Source organism: Galeopterus variegatus, unplaced genomic scaffold, assembly GCF_000696425.1.
Source record: "Galeopterus variegatus unplaced genomic scaffold, G_variegatus-3.0.2 Scaffold6076, whole genome shotgun sequence".
Lineage (NCBI taxonomy): Eukaryota > Metazoa > Chordata > Mammalia > Dermoptera > Cynocephalidae > Galeopterus > Galeopterus variegatus.
Genome location: NW_007732187.1, coordinates 118370 through 131294, shown reverse-complemented (window position 1 = coordinate 131294; position 12925 = coordinate 118370). Strand labels below are relative to the sequence as shown.

Below are 12925 nucleotides of genomic sequence, written 5' to 3'. Positions count from 1 at the left end.
TTAATAATTGTTTTGGTGGTAAATTTTATGATGATTTGAAGGAACATGAAGACAAGATCAGAAGCAAATTTAGCAAATTGATGGCTAGACCAAGGCAACCATAAGGAAGGAAATGGAATGTCAGGAGAAAGATTGACACTTGTTTACATAATATCCATAACTGGTTAGATTGGCTGTTTTTATGCATATTCTATAGATATTTCAAGCTTAAATATCACAGTCACTAAGATCTTTATTATGAGACAGTTATAGTTACAAAGGTATGTTTTCATATTTATATATACACATGTATGATATATATGATATGTATGAGGTATATATATATATAATCCCAGTTATAAAGACAAGTATAATTACTTGTATCAAATTGTGTTTCATCCTTCATGTCCATAAACACATTCTCTAGCCTGGATATCACCCACCCTTACTCCCACCTTCACATTCTCAAGGATCTCCAGCTACCCAAGACTATGGCCTTCCTGCCCCAAGCATTAGCCTCTCCTTGGCAATGCCCTCATGTTGTTGATTCTTCATACCTTTTCTTCTGAGCTGGGACTTAATTGTATCTTAGAACTTATTTTAAGGCCCTGATACCAAGTATAAGATGACATCAGATACATAACCTGAGGAGCTACTCCATGCTATTAGAGTAATAGAGTAATACCTGTGCTTTCTTCCAAAATTAACAGAAAGGAATTGGTTTTCTGCAGAAAATGTGCCATTTAAATGAGAAAATGCATGGCAAACAACTTTGGCATCATTTAGACACACCAAGTATATGCCCTTGAACTCAGCTTGTGCATAGACATAAACAGGTATCTGATAAATGTTTGCAATACTGATAAATATTCTAGATAATTGAGTAATGTTATTCTTTAATTTGTTTTTATATATGAAACTTCTGAAGATGGTTCACAAAGCCTATTTTTAATCGTCTCTCTCACACACACATTTTCATGCTTTGAAAGGCTCATTTGTTAGACAAAAGGGTGTTGTGAATACGTTTGGAAATTACTTGGCATTTTTGAGGTTTGCCAAACAGCTTGAGAAATTTTAAAATATTTTTGTTCGATCAAATCCCAAACATGTTTTTCCAAGTACTTTTTTTAGGTCAATTTTTATAACCATGTGTAATTTCAAGGAAATCTAACCCATATGTTTGTTTCTGTTACTGTATATTCCAATTGATTTATAGCACAGATGTAAGATTTCCTTTGACACTGTTGTATGAAGAGGGTGAGAGAGATTTGCAATTTGCTTCTTGGGAAAGTCTGCAGTGAGACTTTAGATTAATGATCGTAGACTATAACCCGGTTCTAACCCCAGCACACTCTTCATGATAAAAGACACAGGAGACTGTCTACAAGTGTCAGCAAAGGATGGGATGCAGGTACTGCAGTATGTTGGTGAAGGTGTGTTCCTAGCATGGACCAAAAGATGGAAATCCTGTTGTTGATTGTACAGCAATATAGGATTGAAGCTCTTAAATGTTACTAAAGGTCTTTGACCACTATAATGAAAAACTGGATCTATGAGCAATGATACTTACTGGCAAAGTAGGACTGAGAACTGTCAACATATTCTATTTTTTGTGGCATAGAGCATAAAGAGGGCTGGTTATCAGGAAATTTGAAACACAAGTCAAAATACCAGTATACTTTACAGGGATTGCAAAATATGAATCTTTTAAACTAGCATACATGTTACCTGGAAGCTATTCTTAAAATTTAATCGAGATAGACAATCTCTAAGAAGACCCTTGGATTCAACCAATGTGTCATCTTAGAAGTAAGTGATACTTGCCACAGCAAAGATGCTGTGGGTGAGAATGGATAATAGCAGGGTATCAAAGTGTCAAATGGAAGATTATTAAAGCCCTTTTATGCTATAAGGCAGAAGACATAAATTCTAAACACAAAAGCATTTAAGAAGTAAATAAATTATTGCTTGTAAGTGCAAACCAAAAGTCAGTTATTACATGTACAATGATGTCTGGCTTTATGAAAATACTTGTAGCACTTTCAGGGAAGGAAATTTGCTCTCTGATCCTGTCTACCGGAGGGAGAAATACCAGTGATCGAAGAAGTCAAACAACTTCTTAAAATCTGAGAGCCACCTTACCTGTTCTGCTNAATGGAAGATTATTAAAGCCCTTTTATGCTATAAGGCAGAAGACATAAATTCTAAACACAAGAGCATTTAAGAAGTAAATAAATTATTGCTTGTAAGTGCAAACCAAAAGTCAGTTATTACATGTACAATGATGTCTGGCTTTATGCAAATACTTGTAGCACTTTCAGGGAAGGAAATTTGCTCTCTGATCCTGTCTACCGGAGGGAGAAATCCCAGTGATCGAAGAAGTCAAACAACTTCTTAAAATCTGAGAGCCACCTTACCTGTTCTGCTTCAGGGTTTTGGGCAACATAGCAACATCTTTATGAAAGTTACCTTACAGAATGTTACTTATATCAGGGCACACACAACTGGGGATTTGACAACCTCACTACACTTTGACTGGACTGACATTTCCTTAGCAGTAACAAGCTGCTACTGTCTGGTGCCATGGGGGCCCTTGGGCTTGATTTAGGAGCACTGACATTGACTGCTTGTTACTTCATATCTCAGAGCTGTCAGGAAGCAACTGATGTCAGCATCAAATTATTTGATAGCTCAACATCTTGGGCAAAATGCGAATCTACTGATGTCTATAAAATACCCTTCAATGTCTTGGAATTGGGAGTGGACATAATTGAGAATAAAAACTCACCTAGTTTATTGTTATGCAATCCTTTGTTTTAAATTTGGTTCACATAATTACGAATTGTAATGTCTGTTGGGCACGTACTGATTACACTCATTAAGGTACATACTCATCTAATCCTAGAAACAATCTTACAAGATAAACAATATTATTTTGATCCTCATTTGATAGTTCAGATTACACTCCTAGAAGGAAGAACTGAGATTCAAACGCAGACAATCTGATTCCAAGGTTTGTGCTTTCACCTTGAGTTATACTGTTTCTCCCATGAAGCTGAAGATTCCAGACTGATGGAATGCTTTCCCTGAGCTACCGTTGTTTTGTTTTTTTTTGTTTGTTTCCTTAGTTTTAATTCAAGAAAATAATTGCTCATTTTATTGAAGAACATAGCAATACACCTTGTATTATCTGACAAATACTCACTGAATGAAAGTTGGTCAGTGACCAATTCCTTTATTACAATAAATAGATTAACATGTTCTTTGAGAACATTTTGTAAATTTTTATAGTAGTAATTAAATGTAGGGAATTTTGTGGCTAATAAAGAGTCTCAGTAAAAAATGAATCACAGAGGCTCACAAAGTAAGAAATAATTATCTAATTTATAAATTGTAGCTCCTAAATGTAGGGAATTTTGTGGCTAATAAAGAGTCTCAGTAAAAATGAATCACAGAGGCTCACAAAGTAAGAAATAATTATCTAATTTATAAATTGTAGCTCAGTTTATCATTCTGTTTATCACTTCACTTATTTTTAACCATTATGATCTTCCAGTGCAGCCATTTTCTAAATAACACATTTCCCTGCTCCTGAGAATCACTTGCAAACTCTGAAGTATTTTCATTTGTAACAGTTTAGATGTGCATGGATCTTCTGTGTTGTTTAAAAATACAACCATTTTATATGTCCCGATTAACATTAACAATGGCAGATGGCAACATAATTTCTAAAATATGTGTTTGTATGTGAGAGTGTGTGTTTCTTTTTTTCAACCAAATCACAGAGATCTAGGGGAACTCTGATTCTCTAATTCTAGCTCAGTATAGAGCAATCGAAAGCATTTAGTTGTGATTAAAACAGATTGAAGGAGATAATCCCTCCGAGAAAGCAGCTTCAAATAGCTTAGCAGTGCTTTTTCAGGGATAAGAACTAACACAACACAAGCTAATTCCTTCAAAGTCTCCCTGGTGGTGTCGTAGACGTACCCCTCATTTGCTGTTTCCCCTCCTTGTTGGGTTCTGTTCAAATTCTTCCTCCACATGAATTCTGCTTTGAAAACTGTCTTATTCATTTTTTTCCCCAAGAACCAACATTTAGCCTTCTGCTTTAACTGATACAGTGAAATACACTTCACATAATAAAGGAACATAGTGCAGGCAGTTCCCAATTTACAACTGAATGACATTATAAAAGTCCATGGGTAAGTCGTAGGCTATTTGGAATGTGGGATATAATTTACCATAGAAACATTGTTCTATAGGAAGGTTAGGTTTCCTGGTCAGCCCTCCAAAGCTTATTCAACCCATAATGTAGTTAAATATACTATAACTAGTATCATAAAGAGTCTAACCTCGTGTTTAATAACAGTTCTATGAGAATACTTCTAACCCATGTGCTGCATTGAATATGGGGATGCAGAACACCTTCTTTTCTTGGGAATGCCCTCTGATTTATTTCATTCACAGTATGTCATTCCTAAGATCAAAGAGACAGGCAGGTTTGTACCTTCCAGGTGTAGTATGCTGGAAATAGGAGAGAGAGATCTACATTAAATAATAAGTTGTAGATTGAGATTTTCTTTATTTCTCTATCTTTATTGCTGTAACCCCATTTTACAGTTTAAGAAACTGAAACCATGCTGGGGAAACCCTTGGAAACTGAAACCATGCTGGGGAAAGGAAAAGTACATGTGGGGACCCCAACTGTCAAGGGCTAAGAAAAGAAAAGGGGAGGAAATGTCCAATGCCAATAGGCAAAGGAGCATCACTCCTTTAGCCAGCCTCATTTGAGGATGAAGACAGTACAGATCCCATGTTGCTGGGTACAGGATGTCCATGAACAGCGACATTTATGAAACAAGGCTGTGTAGCTATCTTTAATTGTTGTATCAATAAAGTAAAAGATTAAAAATGTTCCTGTTGCACCCTTCTCCTCCTTGCCCCACCTCCCACACCCTCTGCCTCCCACTTTCACCCCCCCCCATTGTCATAAGCATTTCCTCTTGGGTGCACCTCTAATGTGATGATGATGAGGCATATAGTAGCTTAATGTAAATACCTCTTGTGTTGAGAAATTAACCACGTGTTACCACTGAGTTTATTAATAAAGTTTAGGCCACATTTTGAAGGGATTTAGTATTTTAAGATATGAAACCACAGTTTTCTATGTAAATTTTTATAAGCTGGTGCAACAGTGTACAAACTAATACCCTATAGGATGTTACTGGCAAGCTAGAATTTATTGACTGCCAGCATCTAACCAAATCTACAGTTTAATCTAGCTTTTATATATGGATCACCTGCCAGCATTTCATCATTTGTCTATATATCCTTTACTATTTTATTATGTGGTGATTGATCTGCTGTTTAATTTATAGTAATGATGATGGGCTGGCATTAATAATAATGGCATTTGTTAAAAATATAACAAGGCACCTCAATGCAATAAAAGAGATAGATATGTAGTTTAAAACCTTTTAACATTGCATCGCCCCTGCTAATGTTTCACAACACTTTATACTCTGGAAACAAAAAAAGAAAAAAAAAAAGTGGCATAAAAATAGCATGTAAAGTGTTTTTCCCACATGCTGTTCTTGGTCTTTGGCATGCCTGTTTTCCCCACATTTTCCAAAAATGACAAGAATGCATCCCATCTGATACATCCTGTGAAAAATTTAAGAGCATATTTGAAAACACAAAATACTGTTTTCATAAACTGATGAAATCTGTGATAGTTTGGCAGCAATCATAGGAACAATGCCGGAACTCAACTCTTTATTTTTTCCCTCCCTTGCATTCTCTTGTCAAAACCACTGAATTTCCCTATGCTGTATTGCTTTCTGATGTGTTGATCCCAGTCTCTCTTTTTTTTTTTTTTTGTCTTTTTCTGTGTCCAGCAACGGATCGCAACCCTCAGTGTCGCCCCCGTACCGGACCGGGACCGGCAACGGGATCGCAGCCCTTGGTGTTGCTCCCGCGCCTCGCTCAGCCAGTGAGCGGGAACCGGTCTGTATGTGGGATCCGAACCCTCGGCGGGAGCGCCACCGCGCTTCCCAAGCGGCGCACTATAGCAGTGCACCACCGGGCCGGCCCGATCCCAGTCTCTTTAAAACACACATGTTAGTGCTTAAACAGAGGTTAGCAGTTGGATTTTCCCCATTAATTGATGATCTAATGTTGATATTAATGCAGTTTTTCTTTTAAAGATAAAAATTAAAAATCTGAAGCTGATTTGGCATTGAGTAAATTAGAAACGAAGCTCTTAAGAAAAAAAATGATGGAATGGTAAATACCAGATGTAAGATTTTGTAGATTGACATATATGGATAAAATTCTATTGAGGTGAGAATAGGCAGAACTCTGGGAACTTCTGTTTCTACTTTTCTCTTTATACATATTGGGAACTTAAGATTTACTCTTTACCTGCATGGCAAAATGTAACAAATGCAGTTTGTTTTTACACTAACAGAATAACATGTTAACACTTGTTTACACAAAATCCCTTTACATTAAGAGTGATCCTGTGCTTGGCTTACTTCACTTAACCTAATTTTCTCCAAATTCATCTACGACACTGCAAATGTCAGAAATTTGTTCTTTTTTTATGGCTGAATAGTATTCCATTGTGTATGTAGACCACATTTTCCTTACCCAGTTGTCTGTCGATGGACATTTAGGTTGTTTCCAACTCTCGGCTATTGTAAGTAGAGCTGAAATGAACATGGGAGTGCAGGTATCCCTTCAACATGATGATTTTTATTCCTTTAGGTATATATACCCAGCAGTGGGATTGCTGGATGGTATAGCAGTTCGATCAGTAGTTGTTTGAGAAACCTCCATACTTTGGGGTGGGGCATTTAACAAGATATTTGTTAATGGACACAAAGAATGATTATGTTTTGTAATGATGAATATACTAATTATCCTGATTTGAGCATCACATATTGCACACAGGTGTTAATATTCAACTCTGTTCCTCACAAATATATATCATTAATTATGTTTCAGTAAAAAAGGGGTGGGGGACATCCTGTACCATTTATGAAATGTAAACATCCTACTCGGCTACATTTTCCAATAAGTACAGTAAAAAGCAGTTCCAAAAGAAAAAGTTTAGTGTGGTAAAAGTGATATTATGGTGACTTCTTCAGCCATTTTCTGCCAATGTATTTACCTTAATTCTGATTCTCTACTGCCCGGTACTTCTCATTGGGTTTACACTTTTTGTTTTGCGGGGAAGAGAAGGGGGGAATACCAAATTTCTTTATTTGAATGAATGGTACAAATGCATGTTTTGGTACAACTTATAAAAAAGTAAGGGAAACGTCAACATACATGCACTGCCATGGTGACCAGGGAAGTCACCCCATGGCTCCAGGAAAGTTAGCGCTCATTATCACTGTCTCCCAGGGTGTGCTCCTCAAAGTGATATTCTGCCATGCCAGATTCAGGGGCTCCCGTCTTGGGCAAGCTGGTTACATGGTCACCCAATTCTTCGATGGATTTCACCTGCTCCTTCGTAATGCGTCTCAATGAAGTCACATAAGCGGGGGTCGTTTTTGTCAGTTTGTGCAGTTCCCGTGGTGACTGATTCATGCTTTTTTCCAAGTGTAATGCACACGCCCTTACATGCAGCCCACTCTCCCCGTCTTCACGGTCTGGGTTCTTGATACCCTGAAGGAAGATTCCGCCCTCTCACTGGTCCTGCAGCTTCATCAGTTTCTCAGCTTGTTCCCCCTCCTCATGAGATTGCTGAGGGAAGTATTTGGCAAAGTTCCTCAAAGCCACATCACTGCAGTCAAAGTAGTGAGACATGGACAGGTAGGGGTAGGAGGTGTGCAGCTCCAGGTCGGTCTGGCGGTCGAAGGCGGGCTCCGATTCCCGGGGGTAGTTCTGGCGCACCTAAGGGGCGGACGCGGTCCCACAGCGGCGACCGAGGACAGGTGGCGGCAGGGGCGGTCGGAGGGCGCTGGCTCCGAGAGGCTGGCGGGGGTGCGGGGTTCCGTCCAAGCATGGTTGAAGCAAGAGACCACAGCGACTCTCCGCAAAGACGGTCGGGCCGGGTTTACACTTTGCACAGTGTCTGTGAGGTGAGGTGCATTTAGCCAATTGGTACAGTCAATCTGTGGATTCAAGCATACCGCATAATTTGTCAGAATACACTGTCTTAACCAAACCTGTCTCTACTTCTATAGAGTCACCTGGGGCAGGCACAGTGACAGAAACAATGGTAGCTAACACGTATGTAGCTTACTGCACTTGACACATGTTATTTCATGTAATTCTCACAATCCTGAAGGTTATGATTCTGAAGGAAGCATTCATAGGGATTATGGAAATTTAGTGAGGTTGAAGAGTGTGAACTTTAGCATGAGACAAATCCAAACTGAGACAGTAATTTTGCTACTTTTGCCAATTTTTTTTTTTTTTTGGTCTCAGTATAAAATTAAACCACTTGCACCCACACTCTTCTTCAAAATCCAAATGTAAGTCATATTACTGGGTACCACTTATTCTGCATTCGGTGTTTATCCTGTATCAGATAATGATGTAGAATGTGGTATGCTTTTCATCTAATGATCACTCAGTATGTTGTTAAGGATCATATTTACACTTGAGTGGCAGGCTTGTTATGAGTGAGCTCAGGGGGTGTGGTAAAGAGGCTTATCTAGACAAATGAATAGAGGTGGACATTTATGGTGTATGTTTAGGGGATTATTAGAAGATCAGTTTGGAGTGGAGGACTCAGGCTGGGGAGTAAAGAATGAAATATTTGGTGGAAGATAATAGAATGTCTTGAAAGGCATCCACAGAAATGTGGGCTTTCATCTGATCACATTTTATACACTTTGCTTATTTTTCATGGAGGTATATTACTACTGAACACTCTCTTGTTCCACTTCGGTAATATTCTTTATTAATTTGGTAAAGTATTATTTTTTTATGTTAGTAATTCTAAATTCCAACATGAAATTAAACAGCCAGGTGAAATTCTTTCTCAATATTTGATTGACTTGATTCGTTCAATTTTAAAGAAAAGGTGAATCATATGGTATTCTGTATGATGTAGTTTGTTACTCAGTGTGATAAGTTAGCTTTGTCTTCTATTATTTGAAAGTGAGCTTTTGAATCTGACAAGAAAAGAGCCCCAGGACATCAGGAGTACACATTCTCAATCTAGATTTTAAAATGTTCAGTAGATGTTTAGTGTATGACAGAAAAATATTAAGCCCATTAATATGGTAATTACCCAGAGTGTTTCTTTGCTTCCACATACTGTGCACTGATTGCTACATAAATGGGATTCAAAATATAAACTTTCGTGTTTAGCAAAACTGCCAATGTCTATGTCTGAATTCATAAAGGCCATCTTAGGAACCAGGCAATTTCTGTTTACAGCCTGGTGCCTTAGGGAGACTGTTTAATGAGGAGATGTGAAGCCTTTTACAGTTTATTGTTGATGACATTTTGAGGACACTTGCAGTTGCGTAGACTGAAAAACAATAAAGCTGGGTATTTTCTTGGATGTGGTTTATGTGCCCCGGAGTGCTGTATCAAATTTTATCAGTAATCAGATTTCTACTTGATAGCGAAAACAACAACAACAACAAGCTTTTTAGCAGCTAAATTTTATATATTTAAGGCAAAGGAGAAAAAACTTGCAGATCTGACATCAGAATTTTCTGAGGTTGAAAGAATGTCAGTTTTACCAGTTATTCAGTTGAACTAAAGGTTACTCCTACTGCTTTTTCAAGCTTGAAATGGCTATTTTTTTTATAGTTAGATATGGTATTGTTATAGCTGTTGATATTCTTTGTTATCTGTATTTTAAAATTCTGAAGTGGCTTGAGAAAGTCCTACAATAGAAATTAAATTGGTATTGCTATTCAGATAACAACTCTTGTGTTGCATATTGTATTCACAGACATAATGTATTTTCACATCTATTGCCTGATACTTTTAAAATGAAAAAATGGCAATATATTTTCTCTTGTCTTTGTTTTCATGTGAATTTTTCGTGACCAACTTTTAGTTATTAAATTCATAGGAATTTAACACAGAGATTTGGTAGAAGATAGGCCAGCTGCATCTGTCCAGGTTTTGTGTGTCTTTGTGATTGGGTCCGGTCCTCATCTTTGTGGGTGCCTTTTCCGGACAGGTAGTTATGGGGTGTGTGGTTATAAGTTCTGGAATTGAGCTCTGTGGCCTTGAATTTGATCCCATCAATTTTTTAGTGTGTATCCTTGATATAGTTGTAACCTCACTGGGCCTTAACTGCAAAGTGAGTAGGACCTATTTGTACCTTCTTGTGTTATCATAATGACAAGAAGAGATAATGCTTGTAAACACTTTAGCACTCTTGTATGACATGAAATTAATAATCAGTATTAGGTACTGATATGAATATTAGTGTTAGTACAGTTTTCATTATTTGAGAGGTGCTTGCTGAATACCAGGTCAAAACAGAGAAAGATAGAGAATCTTGACGCAAATTTTACCCAGGTCATGAAAAACTTGAATGCCCTTCCTCACTTTGTTCAAGAGTGTGTCTCTGGTGGTTTGCTCTTCCCCATTCCTGCTTGGTGTTGAGTGAAATATACTAAATTATTGCTCCCAGGCTCCTCTTCTCCATACTCTGTGCCAACGCTTTTATTTATTTTTACCCCTAAAAAGAATTATTTGACGGGATACAATGCATATGATTATGGCTGTGCTAGCTTAAGCCAGTTTATTATAATGGATTCAGTTGAGGCTTGGTAATATTCCAGCTTCAGCCATTTTATTAATAGTGAAGAGGTTATAGCTTTAGATTTGTTGACTCAATCATGCATTCTAAGATGGTGTCCCAGACACCTTAATTAAACCCGGCTGTTCCTAAATTTTCTCAGCCATTTCTTCTACTATATTTCTAGTTTTGCTCTTAGAGAGGAAGCTTTCTGTTTCTATGCAATTAAAATGGTAAAGAATCCTAGATTTTAGTTTCATTAGATTGATCACTATGAACAGAAGGCCAGTACAAGTACAGAGCTTTCAAGGGAAGATATCTACATGAAAAAATTTATGCCTATATTTTTGTTATAAACTAGTTATTTGAATTTTAGTGCATATGTTCATGAAGAGAAGTATATTTGCTATTATAATCAACAGTAACAACCCACATGACTCGTGAAAACAAACCTGGCAGTGAGTGGGTGTTCCCAACCCACCATTGCATATGCTTAAATTTTTAGGAAAAAGAAAAGTATATTCGCTATTATAATCAACAGTAACAACTCAGTGACTCATGAAAACAAACCTGGCAGTGAGTGAGTGTTCCAATCCCGCCATCACATATGCTTACATTTTTAGGAACGTGTGTCCACTACATTGTTATAACTATCTTCAATCAAATGTGTTATACAAAACAAAGAGTAATTTGTATAACTATTTCCTTCCTTTGGTAATGAAAATCATCACATTATGTTTTTTTAGAGTCATTACCCATAGCTTGGATTAAAATGGGAACTTCTCAGAAGTAAAATGTACACTTTGTTTTCAATTTCTTCTGAAATATGGATAGAAAGAGCATTAATCCAGCATAGGTAAGGGAAACCAGCAAGTTTCCCTGATTAGAGCATCAGTCCTAAGTTTTCTAAGGATAAGTTTATTCAGATTTTACAGTAAGCTCTTTTTAAAAAAGAGGCAGAATCTAACACCCATTCTCCTGCCCACATCTATACCTTAAGGTGCATTTTCTTAATAGAAATTGCAGGTGCTTTTCTCCTAATGCCTAGATTAACTCAGTCATCCTGGAGGAATGAGAGCTTTGATTGGTAGGTAGGAAGTGATACTTTAGAACTTTCAGCTATACTTAGATTCTATAGGCAGCCAAGGAGAAAGAAAGGTGACAAGGGATCTTGGGTGGAACAGAAAATGAGAAGAGACCAAAGAAACATTTCAGTTGTGTTATTCTGCCTTGGGCACTGATGACCCATATGAAGCTGAACATCATCTCCAGTGACATCTTCGGTGTACCTGTCCCAGATTGCCTGTGCTTGGCTTCGGGCACTCATTTTCTTTTCTATACAATCCAATCCATTAAATGTCTGCTATAATTTTTCAGGCCTGCAGAGGGATTTTTTTTTTTTCCCCCAAGGCCCAGGATAAGATGAAACATTCACTGCTTTCATTCATTCATACATCACACGTAGGTTTCTCTTCCTCTTTCCCTTCCTCATTCCCTAGCATACACAGGCACCCCTAAAACACTGGGCTGTTTCTTACTATGTAACAGACTTCTTGGCAGAAGACAAGGCAATATCTCTTCAGTAGTGCTTGAAGGAATGACAGATACTTTGAAGCCTGATGGAAAAAAAAACTTGACACAAGCTATTTTTCTGGAATTGTTTTTGATGGTGTGTCCTAGTGAGACACAAACCTGAAGCTAAGGTGGCAATTATTAGGTCCTATAATTCAGATTTAGCTGTGGTCCTGAAAACTCTGCACAACCCCTGTAGGATAGTATGGGCAAGATGCATATCTATTTTGTAAGGTTATGTCTTTCATTACATTGGGCATTTTCAAGTCTAAGGCAGTAGGAGAGAAAGGTGGACCTTCACAAAGATACTGATCACACAAACAAAAAAGGAGTTAAACCTTGAAGTGACAATTTGGTGTTCTCTTCAAAGTTTGTTTAAGTACACACATTAATATTCACATGGTTTATGATTTTGACTACAGCAGATAGCTGATCATACTTTACACCTGGAAAAATTGTCTTTACAGAGGCCAAAAAAGTTTATATTTTTCACATATATCTGTAGCTATAACTATGTCTATATCTATACTTAATTGAAAAACAAATATGATGATATTTAGCTTAATACTGGGATATAAAGACTTTCCACCTCTATTCTCTCCCATAGGTTGGCTGCTTTACCACACACCCCAAGCCCACTCATAACTG

At 37.4% G+C, this 12925-nt stretch overlaps 1 pseudogene; it reads right to left on the bottom strand.

Annotated features, from left to right (window-relative positions):
• Positions 1 to 7362: 7362 nt before the first annotated feature.
• LOC103605779 overlaps positions 7363 to 12925 on the bottom strand; it is a 13118-nt pseudogene continuing 7555 nt past the window's right edge.